Below are 22,336 nucleotides of genomic sequence, written 5' to 3'. Positions count from 1 at the left end.
AATACAACTGTCAGCAGTAGCAGAACACGCGTGCCAATAAGGACACTCAATTGATTTTGATGATGTTGAAGTTTTGTGCAAAACTAGCTACTACTGGCCAAGACTAATTAGCGAATCTATCGAAATTAAAAGAAATCAAAATAACTTTAACCGTTCGGATAGCTACCGCCTTAGTGCTGCGTTGAAGTGAATAATCAAATAATACATTATTTAAATGCATGACAAAAAGGGCAGCATATTTCAATAGGAATTACCGTTGGTAGGGCTATCTTAATACACACAATAGACAGGAAGGACAAGTTCAAAGGGCTCGCATAATGCACATGCATCATGTACGTTGCCTCAGTAATCCCCCCCACACACACCTTGTGCAAGAGTGCAGAAGGATGGTCAACACATCTATGCCTCTATATAAGGAACGAAACAGTAAGACTTCTCCACAAATCTGGTTTCGCCTGATGAAGCTAGTTGTAATTACTGGCGAAACGTCGTACTCAGATTGTAAATGTTGTGGCTTGGCTCTCCAACACACCGGTGTGCTGTACTAGTGATGAATTGGCACGTTCTGTTTACGTGACAACCCTTACTAGTTGGCTGTGTCGGGTGGTGGCGGGTTTTAACGACACATTTATATATTTACGCGATCTAACCCAAAAAACACTATTATGCAAGGCTCTTAAAAATGGGTCCTAAATAGATAAGCAGACACTATGTCTCATTTACGTTTATTTCTTTTCACGTAAAAATGTAGAACAAAATATTGTTTTAAATGTATAATAAATAGTTTATAAGTGTATTATGTGGAGACAGATATATGAACGGGAATATAGTCTTCATATACAATTTTTGCTCTATGAAAATAAAGATACACAACGTTAAGGTATGTAATTAAAAGAGAGGGAAATTAATTTACAGGTACCTTTTAGAATATTTAATTAATGTCTTGTTGTTGTGACTGATGGCAATAGAATAGGAAAGCTGTCATCTAGAAGTGGATAAACAATGTATGATAATGATTTTGTTTCATGTGTATTGTTATAATTTTGTGATATAATTGCCATGTTGACTGAATTTAATTCGCAGTTTCATCTCAATGAGCACTCGGAAAGAATGGATGCCTGCTGTGAAATACAACTCTTGGCTGTAAAATCTAAATTTAAACTGTAGATTGCACAATTGCTGAACAATTTCATATGTATCGTCATGTTTCCATGTGGAATATAAATATTGAATGTTTTATCCCAACAACTGCAAATGTTATTGGTCATTGCCATCATGCCCGCCTTTTGTACTGCACGTATAACAATGAGAGAACGTGCCAATTATATTAAGCACTTGTATGACTCAGACTTCATGGCCGCTGTGCATGGTGAAAATTTACCGTCCAATAATCCAAAAAGCAGCGCTATTATTGGACCGTGCCCTGACTATGAAAGTATACGTATCCAATTAAAGTTACGTTTTTCTATTACAACTATTAAACACAGATGATAACGGGTGTTTTTTTCGACTACGGTCTTTTAAACTTTGTGGACCCAGTTATTTAACGTGCACACTTGTGCACCTGGTTACCGTTCACTGCTCACAGTATGTGAATTCTGGTTCGTGTAAAATGGCCCCAATAGTAATGCTGTGTTATATTTGCTCGCCAATCTTTGTGGACTATAGGTTGTGATGTTAATATATGGGGGGTGGCCCAGTGGCTCAGAACTAATGATCTTGTCTAATGTGAGCCATCACCAATGTATGTTGAACTTCTTTCGCACCGTATGTAGCCAACCGTGCTAATCGGAGGTGGAAATATACATCACTGGTGTTGGCCATGAGCGGGACTCCAACTTGAGTCATGCCGTAAGGTGGGTCATGGTCAATGAAATCCTGGGTTCAAATCTGGGAAATCATGACTATTAAACTACTTTTTCAAGTGCAATGGTCTGATCGCCTCAGATTGCTTACTACTGCTGAAGGGCAAAGGAATGTCGTTAGTAGATCCCTTAGCTCAGTATGTCTAGGTAATAATTGTACGAAATTTGTTTAACAATTGTTGACCAAGGTGATCCTTGCAAGAGACCTGTTGTCTCAATGGATTCTCAACTCGTGAAATTTGAAATCAATCAATCTCGATGTATTATTCCACTTTATGTGGTCTATTGCATCTATTAATGCTACATTTATAACTACAATTCCACAGCTATCATTATTTATTGTTGCAAATATGCATGGATAATAGTAATGTAAAATCACATCATCCCAAATAGGAGTAATTCTGCATATCTGAGTTTGTATTTATTCCAGACTATTTGTGTATTATTTGTAGAAGTCCTATTCAGGGGAAATTGGCGTTGTCATTCTGCACACTGCATAATTAATGCAGAATTATGAATATTGTCCACATTCTGATATCAAGCTGCAGGTTGCAAGATGTAGGCTGAAGACCACATAACACTTTCGTCTAAAGGATTTTTGGTGCTTTATTAAAATACATCGTGAAAATGTATCTTTAAATTTAGTGTGTGCCATGTCTTGGCTCAAAATATTAAAAATATTTAAGGGGTTACTTGCCTGAGCACAAATACAAGGCCTGTTTCCTCTGGAGCTGCACCATCAATTCCATTCAGGATAATTTCATATCAGAATTTTGTGTTGAAAAAAAAGATCCACATCAGATACAAATTATTGGCTTGATAGGGGCTCGCTTTAACCAGGGGAAACCCTGAGAGCTAAAACAGGTCAATATTCGGTTCTCCCTGGCCAATAGACACCCTGTCGGAGGCAGTGTTCACCCACCTTGCCGTCATCTACAGACTGTGGGGTCCAACTATTGCAGCGATGGTTCCCGTGTGTTTGGGGAGTGAGGCGGTTGTTACCATATCTGCAGAGCGGGTGGTAATTGTGGGGTGTGATGCAAGTGAGCTGCTGAACAATCAACAGAAGTTTCGATTTAAAGCTTTCGTGACTGCAGGGATTCATCTTCTTGGTTCTTTCGGTAAAGTCACAACTTTACCGAAAGAACCAAGAAGATGACTCAACAGAAGCATGAGAAGCCACTTGCATGTATGTATGTTGAACTTTTTTCGCACTGTACGCATCCCACCGTGCTAATGAGAGGTGTGGGGGAAGGACAACACACTAAACACAAAAGGCAGTTCTAAAAAAATAGTTTTCAATCTAGATTTAAAAGTGCATTGCTGCAGTGGCTACCTAATATCGGAACGAAGAGCGTTCCAGATGGCCGCAGAAGCGGATTTGAAAGTGCGCAATGCAGTGACCGCCTTTGTTCAATGGCCAGCCAAAAGCCGGTGTTCTTTACCTCTCGTGTGTCCCAGGGGAGAAACCATGCATATGGGTAAGACTACGATGAGAAAGTGGAGTGACGATGCTGTTTATGATGATAGTGATGATGGTTCTTCATCATATCCGTTGCTGCAGTGTTACGCTTTCTGGTACGGTTAAGCAGGTTCCATGTTGTGGAAGCATTCCTGTCAAATTATGGTGGAGCAGAATACGTTATGACTCGCACTGAATGCATAATCACCATGCCCATTCCACAATCACTTATTTAACCACTCAATCGCCTCCACAGTAGCACTACCCACTTTTGAGCAATTCACTTTGTTTACCAAGGAAAATTGCATAATGCAACACACCAGCAGTGAACAGGGCCCTATAAGAATTCCCAAAAATGTAATCACGACAACTGTTAACAAAATCGACCACTATTCCATGAAAAAAGGTCAGAATGATGGGCAAAAACGCATATACATGGTACCATTTACCTGGATTGGCCCATGAATAATTACTGAATAGCATGATGTCCAACATTTCTCTCCATATGCTGGGATCTTCTTCAGGAACTAATTTTTTCAATGTTTTTAAGTTGTACATCTTGCGGAGCAATACACCCAAAAAATACAGCATGAACAAAAACACACATGGCGACAACATTCTACGGCATAATGATGTAGCGAATCTCCTGTAGTAACACTCAGACAATGGCGAAAATATCCACATTTCCATGACAGGTGTAAGTCTCTTGATCTTTTATACATTATACGTTTATCTTGCCACTTGTCCAAAACTGCGTCGTAGTTAGAGGGTCTGCCCACTCGATCCTGCGTGGCTACATGCCTGGGTACACTGATTTTTAAAAATAATCCCAGTTAATCGGCCCCATTATCACATTTGAAATGATTACACGTTTTTTTTTTATTCTTTGCTGCTGAAAATACTTTAGTACTGTAAATTAAAGTGTTTTCTTCACCAAAAATATAACCCAGGAGTATTGTGAACTCAATAGGAAGCATTCAACCAATAACACTATAATCACAAGGCTCCACTGGGGCTATACTTAACGGAATATTTGACTACATCTGTCGTAGAATGAGAATGTTTTTTACATTAGAAATTTATCATTTCTGTTACCATAAAAAATACAATCATCCCTTCTAGCTTATCATGAATTTGAACAACTAGCCAATCAGGTTATAACCCAATCATGATCTGGCCGATCATTCAATGTTATCTGATTTTCTTTGACTTGAAACAGTTAGGATCCAATGCTCAATAGATCATGTATTTTTATTGTATATAGTTATAATTTTTTTTATTATTGCACCTTCTACTGTTAAAATACAATAATAATACTGAGAATATATCAATTAAAACACAAATTTGGTATTTGGCCTCATTTATTAAAGCTCCTGTGTTACATACTTAACGGTGTATTTTTCTCATACATCAATCCAGCCATGTACATATAAGTAATTGACTTGTGACAAATGAGTTATATGTCAGGTGATTATTTTGAATTAACTTTATTGCCACTCCAACGATGGCCGGAACGTCATTCCAGGCTTTGCTTCTGAAGCCCTCTTCACCACAATATGAAATTATTAAATTAATGATGCTCTGCTGTTTTTTTTGTTAACTACTGCATGTAGAAGCATTATACTGTGGCTATAATTCCTTTTTTTAATGAGCCAGATTGCTCTTCCTAAAACGCATAGCATGAACATGAAAACTATGATATACATATCTTTCTAAAAACAAAGTATTTATGTTTAATATATGTTTTGATTTAAAGCTTTCGTGACTGCAGGGATTCATATTCTTGGTTCTTTCGGTAAAGTCACGTAGAAGGAAAATAATAAAATAATACAAATATTTAAAAAATGTAATTTTCATTTCATTTTTTTGTTTTATATTTTTCTTTTTTAATATATGTGTTTATAAATATTCTGGTTCGTGTAAAATGTACTGTCATGTTAGCATAAAATAATGCTCATGATGTCTAATCTCATGAGGTCGTTTCACTGCAAGGGTTACGTTCAGAGAGAGTCTGTCATTGTGGTCCATAAATCAAATCACGAATACGTCAGCAAAGGAAATTTCTGTGCAGTCGCTGGGGACGAGATAAAGGGAAAGTGAAAGGCAATGCAAGCACTATACATTCGGCAGATGGAAGGAAATATTAAAGTACTGTATTGTAATAGGGCCTTACCAAAAATTGACTTATTGACAGAATAGATTTATTTTAATTTTCATTTCAAGTAAAAACAAATATTCTCTCACAATATTTAAAGCATAGTAAATTAATACAAACATAGCATTTAAGTAATAAACACAATTGAGAATTTTGACTTAAAACTTTCATGACTGCAGCAATTAATATTCTATGGTTCTTCCGGTAAAGTCACGTAGATAGAAGCATAAAAATAAAGTGAATAAAAAAAACACTAATGTAGACTGTAGCCCGGTTCTTAATCTGAGTGAGTGTACTGGCAGTCTATAATGTAGACTGTAGCCTGCTTCTTAACCTCGGTGAGTGTACTGGCAGTCTATAATGTAGACTGTAGCAATGGTTATTATGTATAAAAAAATGTGTTTGATCGATGGAAAATCCCCTTATTTTGACACCCCTGTTTGTTCACCGTTATTTCAACATGTCATTCTCCATGGTGAAACTGAGCAGTGCTTATTCCCATTGGAAGCACTAAGCCACTGGTGGAAATTCCATGTTTCTATGGAAGGAGCTAATATATCTTCATTATGAACCATTGTTTACTTCTCACTGGGTGTCATTTTATCAAGCCAAGGTGGATGATGGGCCGAGTTTATCCCCAAACCTGGTTGTGAACGTTCAAACCTTCCAAGTGTAGTGACGTGGGACGAGTCACTGGAGCGCGTGCCGCTGGGAGATTGGTAGACAATCGAATTAGGGGTAGCAGCCCATTCTACCAGTTCCACCTGTGGCAGAGGTCGCAAACGGGTTTTGATTCCTTACCCGTACCCGGCCGCACCAGGGTCGCAAACGGGTACGGATATCGGGTACCTGATTGCGACCTCTGGGATGAAGCCATGTTGCAGGCGTGGGTGGGTTGATTCTAGGAACTTGAATTGTGAGAAGAGACAAGACGTTGGGAAATGAGTGACAAACGGTGACTCACCAGTGACTCACGGTCTACCCATACCCGTACCCGGCCGCACCAGGTTCGCAAACGGGTACCCGTACCCGTATCCGGCCGGGTAGCCGGGTATCGGGTAGGGTACGGGTATCGGGTACCCGGTTGCGACCTCTGACCTGTGGGCAAGGCACGGAGCCATCTGGGGATCCAGAGGGGTGCGGGGCCGAGGGCGGAGCCTGGCTACGCTGGGCAGGGTGTAAGGCGAGCTCCGACTCACAGTCTGGGCTGCTGCGATCTGGAGTGGAACTTGTCGTCGTTGTGATGTGACGGAGATCAGAAGGGGCCTGTCGTGGCGCCCGGGATGGAGTGTTGTTTACGGTGTTTTATTTGGTTTTCTTTGTTTCCGCTGAGAAGTTAATAAAAACCTTTAAATCGGATCTTCACGCTGTGGGTCTGGCAGCATGTTGGCTGTCCCGACCGGGTGGGTGGTTATCCCCTAAAGGCTGTGAAGGCCGGAATAAAAGAGAGAGAGTACCTCCTACTAGTGTCTGTGAATTAGTACACTACACAAGTGTGGGTCGATGGCTTTTAATCGCAGCACCACGAAGACAAATGAATACGCTATTTAAAAAAAAAACTTACATGAAGCAAAATTAAATCGTGATCCAAGATAAATATGCGTCACGGTAATTCCCAGGTGCTGCAACGGGTAGACCAGATGTCGCGCTCGATTGCAGTTCACAATCTGAAGGTTGCGAGGTCAGATCTTGGTTGGGTGTTGACTCGGCCCATCATCCCTCTGGGGTCAATAGAATAAGTACAACTTTGTGGGGAAGTTAACGTTGGTTGTCCTATGGAGAGGCTTACCCCTGCCATAGGAAGGTTGCTTTATTCCTCTGGCTTCAAACTGTAAATAGGAGATGAGTACCACCACCCCAATGGTCATTTTAACAAGAAATCGCCTTTGGTGCCTCTTTAAAATATTATTAGCATCACTTGTATAATAAATACCTAAATAATATTCATGGTAATAGTTTTTTTACCCTTCTATCTGGCAACAAAACTGACACCTTTTTTTTTACAAGGAGTCATGTTTGCATAGACTACAATACCTGCAGCCATAATGCAAACAAAAAACATAACTCCTTAAAAGGTAAGCTGTCAATCAACTTCAAGGACAGTGCATATATTATCAGAGTTATGTTTTTTGTTTGCATTATGGCTGCAGGTATTGTGGTCTATGCAATAATGACTCCTTGTAAAAAAAAAAAGGTGCCAGTTTTGTTGCCAGATAGAAGGGTAAAAAAACAATTATCATATTTTTTACTGGCAAATGAGGTTCCAATGGTGTAATATTCATGGCTTGACTGTTGAATACAATAATCAATTAACACGATGCAAACGCAGTGGTGTATCGCTGGTTAGGCCTTCTGGAGCAGCTGTGGAAACCATGGGCAGTTTCTTAAATCCCTTCACCTTTGTCCACCCAGCAGGAAAATGGGTATACACCGCAGTTAGATGATTGCAAGGCTACCTCTTCCAAGGCGCCTGGTTGGCGTAGAAGAGTAGGCCAAGTAACCTCGAAAGGAGCACTTTAAAGCTCCCACCAGTAGAGGCCCTCCTACCTGCAGTCGTGTGAGGAAGCAATTGCAGTGCTGTGGTTTTACTTTATATCCGCTAAAAATCCTTTAATCTATTATCTGTGGGAAGCAGGGATTGGTGGCCAAGGTGATGACCTAAAGCTAGATGGAAGGATCCAATCATTGGACCTTTGAGGTCGGCTGTCAAATGTGCAGCAGATGTGGGATTTGGCTGAAGCTTACCCTATCCTGCCAATATGACATTGTGTATCCTCTACAGGTACCTGTGTTTCAAAAGGCAGACCCTTATTTTCGAATTGCTTTGTTAAAGTGCAGCTCTCTGATCTGTACAGTATTAGACACGATTCCTGCCTCGAACACCAGTCTCTTATCACTTAAACTCACGTATCTATGTATTCAAAGTGGTTTATCTAATATGACAACAATGCACACCTCCCTGCAATGCCAGAATACTTCTGAGAACGCTGGATTTGGAGAATTCGACCATAACGGACCCGTGTCCGGGAACTTTAAGAGCTGACTTAATTTTGTGGCGATATTCCTGGATTTATTTTTACGTAGGACGTTAGTGCGAAACAAAACGTGAATATTGGGGGTTGGAATGTATCTTCTTAAGGGGCCTCATCCCAAGTACGACGAGACGAAAGCCTAAAACACATTTCGGTAGAAAGGCAGTTTAAACTCGCCAATATTTTCTGGAAAATGAACTGCTGTTTGTTGTTGAATGAAAAGTGTTCTACTCAAAATAAAGACAGCTGCCACAAACACATGGATTAAGCCCACTGCTCTCAGTGGACTCTAAGCTGGTTATAACGGGTTTAATTAATTCATATACATAAACCACAAAGCCTAAAGGGATCAGGGTAATTCAGTCGCAAGATGAGCGATCATTTTAATTATACATCAACTACTGTATAATAGATTAATTAGTGTGCAATTAATTATCGTCAATTCTAATACAGCTTTGGATGAAACAGGCCCTCGTTGGTTGATTTAATGTAAATATATTAGAGCTAGATGATCTTATTCAATAACGCCTTAACATAGATGCGAATACAACAATACAAATCAACACATTTTACGGTGACTCGTGTTTAAATATTGTAGTCAATTTATAGCTAATCAATTTATAGCCAATAAATTATACAAAAAAAATAGGACTGCGGTTAGAAATAATTGTACAAATGTACACATTTCGAATAACGACTTGCACACAGCATGCTACGGTGAAGCATCGAGGTTGTACAATGATATTCACCATGGCCGTGACAAGATGAGTCTCTGCGCCGTGATGACTTACAGCTGCCATACGCTCGCAATGACGTCAATGGTGACACGCATCTCAGGCAATTTGTCCAAGTGGCATCACCATGCATTCATTATTCGCTGCTGCTGGAAATCAATTTCGGCAATTATACTTGCCTTCAGCAGCATTAACTGTTCTTTGGAACTGCGCCATAAAGGAAAGTGAAACTTATTCATTGAAGTGGTCTGAATGTACACAGTTGTGAAGTAATACATTTTCCGAGTGTGTTTTATACCAGCTTTTACGTAACCTCAAAATGACAAGGACAGTGCGTGACAATAGTTGATTTGTCAATCCCCTATGGCAGGGGTCGGCAACCAAAATAACAAGAAGAGCCATTTCTTTCCAATTCGGTACAAAATTCAGTATTTCAAGAGCCGCAATGCATCTGAGTACATACTGTACATACGTACATATCGTCAAGAAGCAGCCCGTAAAGAGCCGCATGCGGCTCCGGAGCCGTAGGTTGCCGACCCCTGCCCTATGGGATGAAGGGCCCCCCTATGCCGTGTGAGTTATGGCATTATCTGACTGTCCTTCACGATGCTAATACATGCGGCGGCTTTCGGATTGAGTGGGCACGAACAGGATTTCAAGGATATTGATTTGCCACTGACGGTAGCCGTGGCTGGAATCGAACTTCTGTCATCAGTCCCCCCGCCCTCTCTGACTTTAAATAATACTGTACATGTAAAATATTGTGAACTTACAAAAATATATTTATAACGAACATGCTTTCCGTTCATGTCCGACTATTTCTGAGTTCTATTAACATATAATGGGGGGGTAATTTAATAAGATTAACAATACATCTGTAAAAACAAGTGTGGAAACTACCCTATGGGCCTAAGAGAAGTGGGGCTGACTCGAGAACAGAATCTTTTGTGAAGGACTTTCAATACAGCAGCCAGAAAAAAACATATTTAGTACGTGGAAGAATCACGAATCCCCCTTCCCATACTCAATGGTTGAATTAATTAGGCCCAACTGGCGCATCTGAGCTATAAGCCCAGAGACAAGAAAGAAGAATACACACGAACATGGGGTTCATACTAAAACCTTAGACCAGTCTTAAATACCTGAGCCCAGAGTGGCGATGACCTGACCACCCCATCACCCAAATAAAATCCCCCCCACCCCCCGCCTGCTCTGATCAGTCCGGTATGCCTAATACCGTCAATAAAACTGGGAATGCTGTCCACAATGTCAGCATGTTACAATGTGTAATGTGAGAATGTGGAATAAAAAAAATGTATTTTAAAAAAAAGTATATGGTGAAGTAGCGCTGCAGCGGTCAGCGAATTTAGCAATAAACCTTGTGACTTGAGTCAAATTCCCAGCCATTGATAACAGTGGCGAGTGATATCTGACCCAGTCCTGGGCCACCCAACCAGTACGGTAAAGGATGGCCAAACAACTGACGCAGCTTTGGTAGACTTTCATCCCTCACTGGATTGACAAAGGACTGTAAAGGTACTCCACTCCGTCCTATCGTTTCCACCATTAACTCACCTACCTACAAACTGGCCCGATTTCTGTCTGAGACCCTGCTTCCATTCACGGGCAAGACCACCTCAGCAGTACTTAATTCAGCTCACTTGGTTTCTCTAATCAAGGACATTTCACTCTCTCCAAGTGATTTGCTTGTCAGCTTCGATGTAGTCTCTCTGTTCACCAAGGTACTTGTACCTGACACCATAACAATCATTGAAGACTTGGTCCAACAGGGACTGAATCCTGATGTACCAGGCCCTCAAGATGAATGGATACTCAGACCGCACAATCCGCAAAGCTGTACCCCCAACCAAGGGGAGACCACATTCTGAGGACCGAATCAAAACCACCACCTTGCCATACATAGCAGGTGTTACCAAAAATATTTCCAAAATCTTAAACACAAGATCCAGGTCCGATTCAATACAGTACACAAAATCTGTTATTTGATCCCATCTGTGATGCAATACCCTGGTATCTACAAACTAAGCTGTGTCTGCGGCAGCAGTTACATTGGGGAAACTAAGCGACATGTCTCGGACCTTGTTCGTGAACACATTAAAGATGTGAAACACGGTAGGACCAATACCTCGACCGTGGCTGATCATTGGTATAACGCAGTGGGCTCGCACGATATTGTTTTTTCTGAGACCAAGGTACTCTGCAAATCTCTGGGCTACCATCAAAGGTTTGTCCATGAAGCCATCCAGATATATACACACGGAGACAATTTTAACCGAGAAGATGGGTATAAGCTGAGGAATCATTGGAAGGACGTTAGTAACCAAGCAAAGTCGTAACTTGCTGTGGTGCTTCCATTCTTCCCTGCCGTTTGGCTGTTATCTCCGACTCTCTGAGTTGCATTGCCCTGTTGGGTGCCTCTGCATTAACGGGATGGGGTGTCACTAACATGGCCACCTCTGCTCCCTTAGCCTCGATGTATCAATGGTTCTGGTTGTGTGATGGGCTGTGTGTCTCACTGGAGCGACCACCGTTGCGGTGGTTCTCTTGCATTGACGCGCTTGCCTCTCACAGCGCAGTTGGCAGCGCCGCAGCTTGTGTTACACATAGACATGACGTTAACTTGCTAATCCCCCTAATCTCTCTGCCATCAAAATAGTGCTAATCTCATATTAACACTGCTGTTGTGCGCATTTGCGAGGACGATACTCTTATGCGTCGACGGCAGCTCATGTCATGCTCATCTCTCTCCCTAATCTCTCTCTCCCGAATCTCCCCCATTAACACAACGGACGTGCTTGCGTGCAGGGATGGAATTCCTTTCCAGCCCAGACCCCGCCTGCTTGCCCTTCACCACATATATAACCTCTTGTTGTAACAGCTCTCTCGCTGTGTTCTTCCTGGTTCAGCAGTTCCACTGCTGGATTATTTTTTCCGCCTGAGGACGACCGCTTGTGTTGCGATCGAAACGTCGTGATATATTTTTTTATTTTCTTTTTTCTACCTTCGTGACTTTACCGAAGGAACCAAAGAGTATGGATTCCTGTTGTCACGAAAGCTTCAAATCAATAATGACTGCGAATTATTACATAATGTATGACTCTATTATAAAGTGAGCTATGTTTAGGATCACAACATCTTTAGTTCGTGAAGCATAATTGATCGTGTTAAAACCAGTCCAGCGTTTGCTTGTATTTAAACTAATCCTGCTAAAAGGGTTGTGATAAAATATATATACAGTACTTAAATTTTTTTTACATGGAAAGACAAATATGGGAAGGAAGCATATTGTCTGCTTAATACGTGTCAGAAACATTGATGCATTGAACATTGACATAGGACGAGTTATTCACAGTAATTATCTCTGTTGACTTGCACTGTTCTGAGAAAAAAATTACTTTGTCAGAAATTACATTGGTAATTTGTGTTTGGTTTCACAAAGCCATTGTAAAGAAACACATTTGTCTAACTCATACCTCTTCACTTTAAACAGTATTAGCACATAAATGCATCGTTGAGTCATCAGCGTCCTCATTTTTTTAAAGCATTATGTTAATTTGCGAGTTATCCGACTGAAATGTAATGAGCTTTACCATTGTGCAGCCCTGTAACGGGAGGCCAAATGTGTCCGACAATCTACAAATTAACTTCTAAATGCATTAAAATGTTCACGTGCTGAAGACTCATCACACCTCAATGACTCAATCACCACCCACCATCCAACTTCACCCACCAAGCCTATTTAACTGGGATACAAAAAAACGATACGTTTAATGGAGAAAATGCTTTTTGCAGAATTTGCACTTGTTGGCAAATTTATGCAAAAGCATCTAGGAGAACGATAGATAAATTGGGACCATTGCGTCTGAGTATATGGAGAGGTGGCTGTTACAAAATTAAGAGGACTTGGAGCACTGTCAGGTGCCTATATAAAGCCACAACAGCAGATCATTATTTCTCACCTGATGATGGACGCTTGTGTTGCGACCGAAACGTCGTGTTCTTTTATTATTATTTTCTATTTACGTGACTTTGCCGAAAGAACCAGAGAGTATGCATTCCTGCAGTCACGAAAGCGTCAAATCGAGGTTGAATTTAAAGTTCATGGGAAAAAATATTTGTTTCTCAGGTATTTTCTCAGTAATTTAACTGCTGTAGTAATAATTATCATAATCATCCAGAGGTTTTTTTTGGGGTTACATCGAGTAAATATAAATGTGTCGTTAAACCTGCCACCTCCCAACACAGCCAACTAGTAAGGTTTTTCACGTAAACGAAACATAATTCAGCACACCGGTGTGTTGGAGAGTAAACCCACGGCGTAAAAAAATTCGAGGATGACGTTTCGGCGGTAATTACAACCATCCTCGCCAGGCTACAGCCATAATTGTGGATACATCCTCCTGTTTCGGTCTTAAATAGAGGTATAAATGTGATGTCATCACTTGTGACCCAATCAGGTGCGAAGACCAAGGTGGGGGGGGGGGCGGGGGGCAATGTATTCATAAAAAATTACAATTAATATATATTATTGGTTGGGTTATCCACAGTTCAGCAAGAAGTAACCGGGGAGAGACAGACTCAACAGACAAGCAGGAAAAAATATAACGCTATATTTTTTCCTGCCTCAGCATTCCTGCTGTATTTTTTCACCTGAAGATGATTGCTTGTGTTGCGATCGAAAGGTCGTGATTTTATTTTATTTTATTATTTTTCTATCTACGTGACTTTACCGAAAGACCCAAAGAGTATGGATTCCAAACATGTTATACAACATGTAAACTAGACATGGGGAATGGCTTTAAAAGTTGTATAATCTCATGTAGATAAAGATGCTACTGGTTCTTCATATTTCTGCAGATTTGGATGCCACCACCGCCATCAATTGCATTGCGGTCTAAACGTATGTCTCTTGGTCCGAACAGGCAACTGGACATATGGACAGATATGTTCGTATGTCTGCAAGTTCGTAAGTCGAATGTTCGTAAGTAGAGGAGTCCAAAAATGCATATGTTTCACAACCCATCGGCCCCACTGCCTTCTGTTAGTGCACAATTTCAGCAGCATTGATTCAATACAAGCAAACTCGGGATCCGTTTAGATATAGTCTCATCAACTGTTGAAATTGCGTACTGAATCAATGCTGCGGAAATTATGGCCTTAATCAGGGGAGACGCAAATATGATGGAGAAGTATTGTCTGCTTATCTAATGTATTGCTTATATTCTCCAATTACGCTAATTATCTAGTATTACAATGTTTAATTGACAACACTATTATGTTTACAGTTAACTGACATTTCTAATCTAAAAAAGGGATAATTCAATCAACCAGTCAGAATATGACTTGAGCCTGATCGGGTCTCAATGCAGTTCATGCACAAATAATTCAAACCGATGCAGGTTATTTGCCGAAAAACATATTGGGTCTACTGCGAGCATTCTTTGACTCGTAATATATAGCAGCACTGAATGCTCAATTGTATTGCGCAAGGCCAGTGCCATAATTTAATAACACTTCTACTAAATGCTAAATATGGCATATTCTTTCAACGTTGACTCATCAAAATGTAGTTTGAACTGCATAGGTGCCTTTTCAAGGTAACACGGTAGCCACATCAGCTGATGTGTCAATGTAGTCGCTCTCTGAATAGTGGCGTATTGTGCATTTTCATATGCACATTTTATCATTAATATGAATTTTATCCCCACTGAAATGTACATTGTATCGTGTTCATGTGCGGGTTTGGTTATGTCCCAGTGATGTAAATTCCATATCCCCATGCCCAGGGTCAATGACCTCCATAGTACAACCGATGTGCACGCTATAATAATCATTAAAAAAGCCACAATTTGTTTATTCACTTTCAGATTCTAAGCCATAAACACAAATTGGAACCTCGCAGCTATTACCCCTGCATAGTCTCCCCCAAAACCATCTCAAAATGAGCACACGGAAGATTATACCAGAGCACAGGCAGCAATAACACCAACATGGTGTGAGTGCTGTAGTAGACCAGCATGATTTGGCTTCACGACCATAATAAGATTGCATGTCTCTCGTCAGCCCCAGTTTCATTGTAATATTATTTAAGAGTAATACTGCACCCTAGCTACGTGACCGCGTGGACTTCCCAGACCAGTTCTCCCATTTTTTTACTCTGTCATGTTCTTTAGAAGAGATTAAACAGAAATATAATAAAAGACCGAGGAAAAGGGTAAGAAACCAAAGTTAGGATATGTAATATACTTCCATGACACATAGCTCTTTGGAAGTTTCTCACATTACTCCACACAATGATCATGTGTAATTTCCAATGGAACATGGCACCTACTCCATGCTAATAAACTCTGGGCTTCAGAACCCTCTTCTCTTTTCCCACCTCATTGAATGTGTTAGGTGCAAATTGCCACTTTTTGGTCTGCAATACTAACAGCGAATAAATTCACTGCATCCACTGCATGACCTTCCATCTGAAGCTAACAATACAACACCAATTATGACCAGTGAGAACCCACAAGGTGGTGGAAGGTCTCACGGTTTCAGCTATCTTTAGCTTTGGATTCATATTTATAGATAATTAAATACTGTACATGCCTGTGATGAGATTATCAGTGACATATTTTTACAAAGGCATATGATGCTAAAATAAATCTATGCTGACAAGGGGAACGAACACATTCGAACAATCTTCATCAAAATGTGTGGCTATAAATTCCACAAAAGGAAAATGTAAAACTCTCCAGTGTGCGACTGTGGTCATCAAGAACAGGCTGAACAACAGCTAACGACGCAGTGCCCGATCCACACATACGAAGGAGACACTCCCCTGCTGGTGATACGGATATCTGACTTAATCACTTGAATGTGAAATTGTAGCTGTTGCTCTGCATCTACGTATGTTGAACGTCTTTCGCACCGTACGTAGCCAACCGTGCGAATCAGATGTGGGGGAAGGACAACAAACTAAGCACAAAAAGCAGGTCTCAAGAAATGAGTTTTCAATCTAGATTTAAAAGTGGATAGCTACAGTGGCTTCCTAATATTGGAAGGAAAAGCGTTCCAGATGGCCGCAGAAGCTCATCTGAAAGCACGCGATGCAGTGCTTAGCCAAAAGCCGCTGCGAGGATGACCGGAGTTCACGTGATGGTTTATGCTCCTTTACAAGATCAGCAAGGTATTGTGGTTCATTTGTGGCAATCAGGTTTTGTGTAATAGGTGCGACCTTATGTATTCGTTTGGCAACCAGAAGCCAATGCAGCTCGATGAGAACTGGACGGATTCTGCAGTGTCCGTTAAGACACGTGCCAGAAATTTTTGTACATGCAGCTTGGTAATGTTTTTTTCAGACGTCCTGTAGAGTAGTCATTTGCAATAATCTAGCCTTGTGGATACTATGCTACATGCCACCATCCATGCTATCATATTTGTCATTCAATTGATATTGGATGATCCTCCACCTGCATCCTTCCACCATGCCCTGGAATTATGTTGGAGAGATCCACTTTTCGTGTCACCAGTCCAAGCCATCTTAAAATCATTTTCATCGCCATTGTCAACAGTGGTGGGCGTTCTCCCATTTTGTGAATTCAACTGTGCGTGGTATTTGTAGTAATCTTCTGAGGGATCTTATCCCAAATTCGAGTATTCCTTATTCTGTCTCAGCAGTAAGTCTCCACGATTGACAGCCACATAGCACTGGAGAAATAACTATTGCTCGTAGCAGGCAGATGTTGGATGTGAACGATACACGTGTTTGCCCATACCCTTTTGACGTTAGCTAGTCTTCCAGTTACAGCAGCTCGTCTGCTGTTGACTTCATTGTCTGATCTTTGATGGTTGCTCCGAAGTGAACGATTATACTCTTTCCAACTTCTTCCCACCTATGCAGATATCAGTTATGAGATTTCCTACGTGTTTTTCTGTTATATTAACCTTCCTCTTTACCGCAATCATATCCATCCCGTCAAATGATGTCATGCTCTGTTCGATCTGCCACTGCTTATTCTGTTCCTGCAATCAAATTGATGTCATCCGCGAAATTAGGATTGCAGATATTCCTCTCTACAATAACTGAGCATTCATTATTTTTCAAGACATCTCACACAATGCGTTATCACGAATGACTCATGAGATTTGATGAAAGTAGTCAGCCTTGGCACACTCCCCCACTGTTTTACAAAACTAGTCGTTAAGTGTACTTCTCACCAGTACCGTGCTCTTTGCGTTATGCAGAGACATTTGATTGTCCTTACTATTCTAGATATTATATTGTGTTTTTTATAATTATTGCCCATAGTCCTTGTTGTCATACATGATCAAAGGCTCTCTTGAAGTTAATTAAATTATGGTGTACGCTTTTATTGATCGTTTAAATATTTGTCAAACATTCCAAGTTGAAAACCTCTTTTTGTAGAGCTCTGCCCTATTCTAAAACCTGCTGGTTCTTCAGCCAAAAGTGCATCCACCTGCACGTGTGTGTGTGTGTCTTTATGTATGTGTAACGGTTATGACTCCCCCGAGTGGGTCATGACGCAAACACTTGGGTTGGAGTGATTGGAAGATATGGGCCTGATCAGCTCAATAATAACGGGAGGGGGCTGCTGGACTTCTGTGCAGCCAATGGCCTTGTAATTATGAACACGCTTTTCCGGCATTGGCGCATCCACACTACATAATGGATGCACGCCAGGTCCAAGCAATAACATCTGCTGGACTATATAATTACGGACCAGCGGATGCAGGCTCATGTCCTTGACACCAGGACCTACCGTGGAGCTGATCTGCACACTGACCATCGACTTGTCATCTGTAAGATGCGCCTGCCATTCTTCCACTCCAGTGGTGGGTGTCCATCTAGGACCCCTTTCAAACCCACAGTGGCCTTGGTCTCAGCGAGCTGAGGATAGTTGCAAGCAGGGATTTTAACATCTCTTGCAGCTGGGGTTGTCTGACTCATTTGCCGCGTGATCACTTTAATAGGCACATTGCCATGTGCTTTGCGGTGGGACTTCTTTGAAAAGCATGTTTTTATTATTGTAATGGGGTACCAGTATTAATAAATTAAAATGTATGCCCCCCACCCTCTGTCCCCCTCTTTTAAACAAAAAAATAAACGGTTGTAATTCTCATACTTGTAGATTTCCATGGGTTTTTTTTATTGTGAAGTTCCTTGGGCAGGGGTTGCCACCTTTTTCGACAGAGCAGACCTAGACACATTTCTCAAGTCAGCCTACGACCTACGTCTATCAACACCTATGTGGCAAATGTGTAATAAAGCCTGGGCGGCAGGGTTGCGCAGTGGGCACACCCATGCCTCACAACAAGAAGCGCCTGGGTTCAATCCCTGACTTGGGCGCCTGTCTGTGTGGAGTATGTATGTTCTCTCCCTCTTCTGTATGCATTTTCTTCAGGTTCTCCGGTTTCTTCCCTTAGCTAAAACAAAACTTGCCGAGAACAAAACAATGCCGAGAAGCTACTTGAAAACTACTAAATTGGGATTACACATGGCAATATTTCCCCTACTGCAAGCACTTGAAAAATAGTATTGAGACTCGATTAGTCTTCCTGGGTAAACAAGTACACAACGATAAAACAATAAAACCAGTTCAACACAATATACCATCAGATCTTGGTACAAATCGATTGCTGTCACCCAAACTTAGATGATAATTCCCAGACTGACCCAGACAGATGGCAACGCTACAATGGAATGACTTGTGTGAAGGCACTCCAAAAAGCTAGATTTCATGAATATATGGGTCAGGGAGCTGACTTTAATAAAAACAGGTTATTACAAACAAATATACTGGCCTTTGACTATATCCGTATACTGAAGATAGGAACTTCATAAAACTATTTGGGCATTATTGGGATGCTGTTGATGTGGAAGTTTGAGCAATGGGCAAGTCGATCGGCAGTTCCCGTGTGGTTGGGTGAAGTGCGTGATCCCACCTATTCTATAATGTTTACTGCAAAGATGTAAGTGTAAGTTTTGTGCACTTTATCTAATGACAACAATTAACTTGGAAACCACAGATATATAATTATTCGGAAGCCAATGGAGCTATGTATGCCCTTTAAAATCTAGATTGACAACTCATTTCTTTAGAAATGCTTTTTATGTCTAGTTTGTTGCCCTCCCCCCGCATCCCCGATTAGCACGGTTGGTTACGTACGGTGCGAAATAAGTTCAACATAAATACATAGGTAATCAGTGCACATACGTACAAATGCATAATTTAAATTAGCTATGATCAGTGGGGTCACTAGGGTTGGTGTCACCCAGTGCGGTAACTCATGGTGTCACCACTCATGGACCTCCGCCCGAACCAGACCATACAGAATCCTTAGTAATGTTTTTTGTACTAATGTTACTCGTAAATCGTAATTCCCGTATATCACTGAATGTACTGGCAATAGTAGTGACGTAAACAACTAGCAAAATTACACCTTTAAATTACAATATTTCCTTTAATTACTTCTTCATTCTCAAAAAAGTTATTGATATAGGTTCACAAATACTGATTAGCACAATATTGTAGCTAAAACACCAGAAATTTTTAACAAAATCGGCGACGATAAAAACACGAGCAGCGACGAAAACAACAGCGCGTGCTTGCAGCGCGTGCAGACGAAAGCACGTGACTCGAAGCGTCACTGTAGTTGGGTAACAATGACAGCTAAAGTCTCAAGAGTTTCAGCCTTGTAGGTATATTGATACAGTACATGTAAGCTGGGCTTACGAAAAAAATATTTGTTGTTACTACTAACTACGGGCATATTTTTTTTATTAAAAATAATAAATTTCTGCTGAAACACTGCACAAAAAATGTTATAGACAGTCATTTTGGTGTCACCCCCTATTGGTGGTGTGACCCGGTGCGGTCCGCACCTCCTATCACCCCCCTGGTGACGCCACTGGCTATGACCCAACTGGAAAAAAACAACACAACCCAACAATAATCTTCTTTGAAACCATCCAAACTTATCAGTGATTTGTGGGAAGAGTTGCCCGGTAACAAATGTACAGCGTGGCTTGTGCTGAAACGAGAACATGTTATTACTAAACCATACTCACGTATGTCCACTCATGCCCTCTTGTATGCTTTATGACTGGAATATTGTGAAAGCCAAGAGCACATTACACTGATTTGTGCAATTTTACTGACAAGAATTGCGTGAGGCATGTGGACTTGCAGGCAGGAAGGCAGACGCACCGCAATTTTTTTTAATAGCAAAGGCAAGCCAAATGCTGCACCCCCCTCCCCCCAACAGCATGTATAGACCCCCTCTCGGACACTTGACAGGAACATCATGACTACTTGCCAAGCAGTATAATTGCATAATTAATGTTGTCTTTCAATTAAAAGCAACTTCATTCGGAGGCTAAAGCCTCTGCTGTGACGTCATTGAATGCAACTTGCACGCTTCCCTGGTGTCGTTTCATGTGATCCGCCTAGGCCAATTATGGGCAAAGTAGTGGGTTTTTTTGTTAATCAAGATTTCTCCTAGCAGCCACATCCGTAACAACCACTGACACCTGGCACAAGGCCATTCCTCGTGACAAGCAAAACCAACCACTACCCGCCCAGGGGCACGATGATATCACTCGTGAACACACAACCCATGGCTACCACTCAGTATGAGACCACCAGGCATGAGATGGCTTTTCTGACAAATACCACCACCAAGGGCAAGACTGATTATTGTGAACACGTCCAGGCATGAAATCGCTCCTCACCTCCACTACCAGGCACAATATACTCCTCACAATCATCACCAAAGCATTCTACAAAACTGTTACTCTTACCCACCACCACCATCAACTAAGGATTTTGATAATGACCAACCATTTCTCACAACAGGGAGCATAAAAAGACACGGCCCGATTGCAACAATTCTCAAATGTCCCTCTATTTTGTGCTAATGGAATCAGGTCACGTGCCTCAATGTCGGAGTTAGTCCTACATGAGTGGTTACTTTTTGTATGCCTTGGCAGCACCGACACCATTACATACTCAATGTTATATCTCACCAAACAGGTTTGGCGTGCAGAGCCAGATCCAACCGATCCCCCAGGTATAACTAAAAAGAATTAACCCATAAAAACAAAGTTTTTCACTATAAATCCTTTATATGCGTGGCGGCTAGAATCCTCTCGTCCTCTGGCTTGAGATGGCTGCCACCTATGGGTCAGATGATTGCCTGCCACCATTAAGCAATTGGTAATTACATATAAAAAATTTTCCTAAAAAGTGTAAAATTTTGGAAAAATATTTTCGCGAAAATAAATTGTCACGCACAACGAGTCTGTGTGGAAAATGTCAGCTCGATTAGATCACGGGAAGTGGGTTAAAAACGACCGAAAGATTTGCATGGTCGTAAGCGCGCAAGCAAGTGAACTTAATATAAAGGATTTAAAAAGAGGTTCGACTGTCCTGTAAGCCAGCAGGGCCATGCTGCGGATCTGGAAAGGAGGGAGAACGTGGTTCCAAGCACCTGCTCATTGCAGTGCACAGCACACCTTGAGGTGCACCGTCTGCCACCAGGTAAAAGTATCGTGGACACGCCGGGCCCACAGTCATGCCTTGTGCGAGTGCGGTTGAACCCAAGTGCGGGTTAAGGTCATTCTGTAAAGGAAGCTTGGTGATGGTGCAGAAATTAGCACAGCCCACATCGGAAGTGAGGATGCAGTTCACGACCAGGTCCCCACCAAATGTGGCTCGTGGCTGGAGCCCGACCATAGCCTTCATCTGTTGACTGCGTTTCTCTAAACAGTGTGGAATCGGGACAAGCACGGCCCACCTGGGATTTCAGACTTTGTAATACCATCTGCACTGACCAATGCGTTACTAAAGTATACCAGGCCATGCCTATCGCTGTTGAGGTGACTCCAGCTGGATTTTGCTGCAGCCCAAAAGCCTAAGGGCATTGGTCGTCGTTGATGCTGCGAGTTGGCTGCCCTATACCATGATTATCCCGTAGTTCAAGTACTAATGAGTCCACACGCAGGACTTTGTTGTCACCTTCAAGCCAGGTTTAAAAAAAAAAACTCCCAACCAGAGCCG

Source organism: Lampetra planeri, chromosome 3 (assembly GCF_965212315.1).
Source record: "Lampetra planeri chromosome 3, kcLamPlan1.2.h2, whole genome shotgun sequence".
NCBI classification, from domain to species: Eukaryota; Metazoa; Chordata; class Hyperoartia; order Petromyzontiformes; family Petromyzontidae; genus Lampetra; species Lampetra planeri.
Note: the sequence above shows the minus strand (reverse complement) of the source record.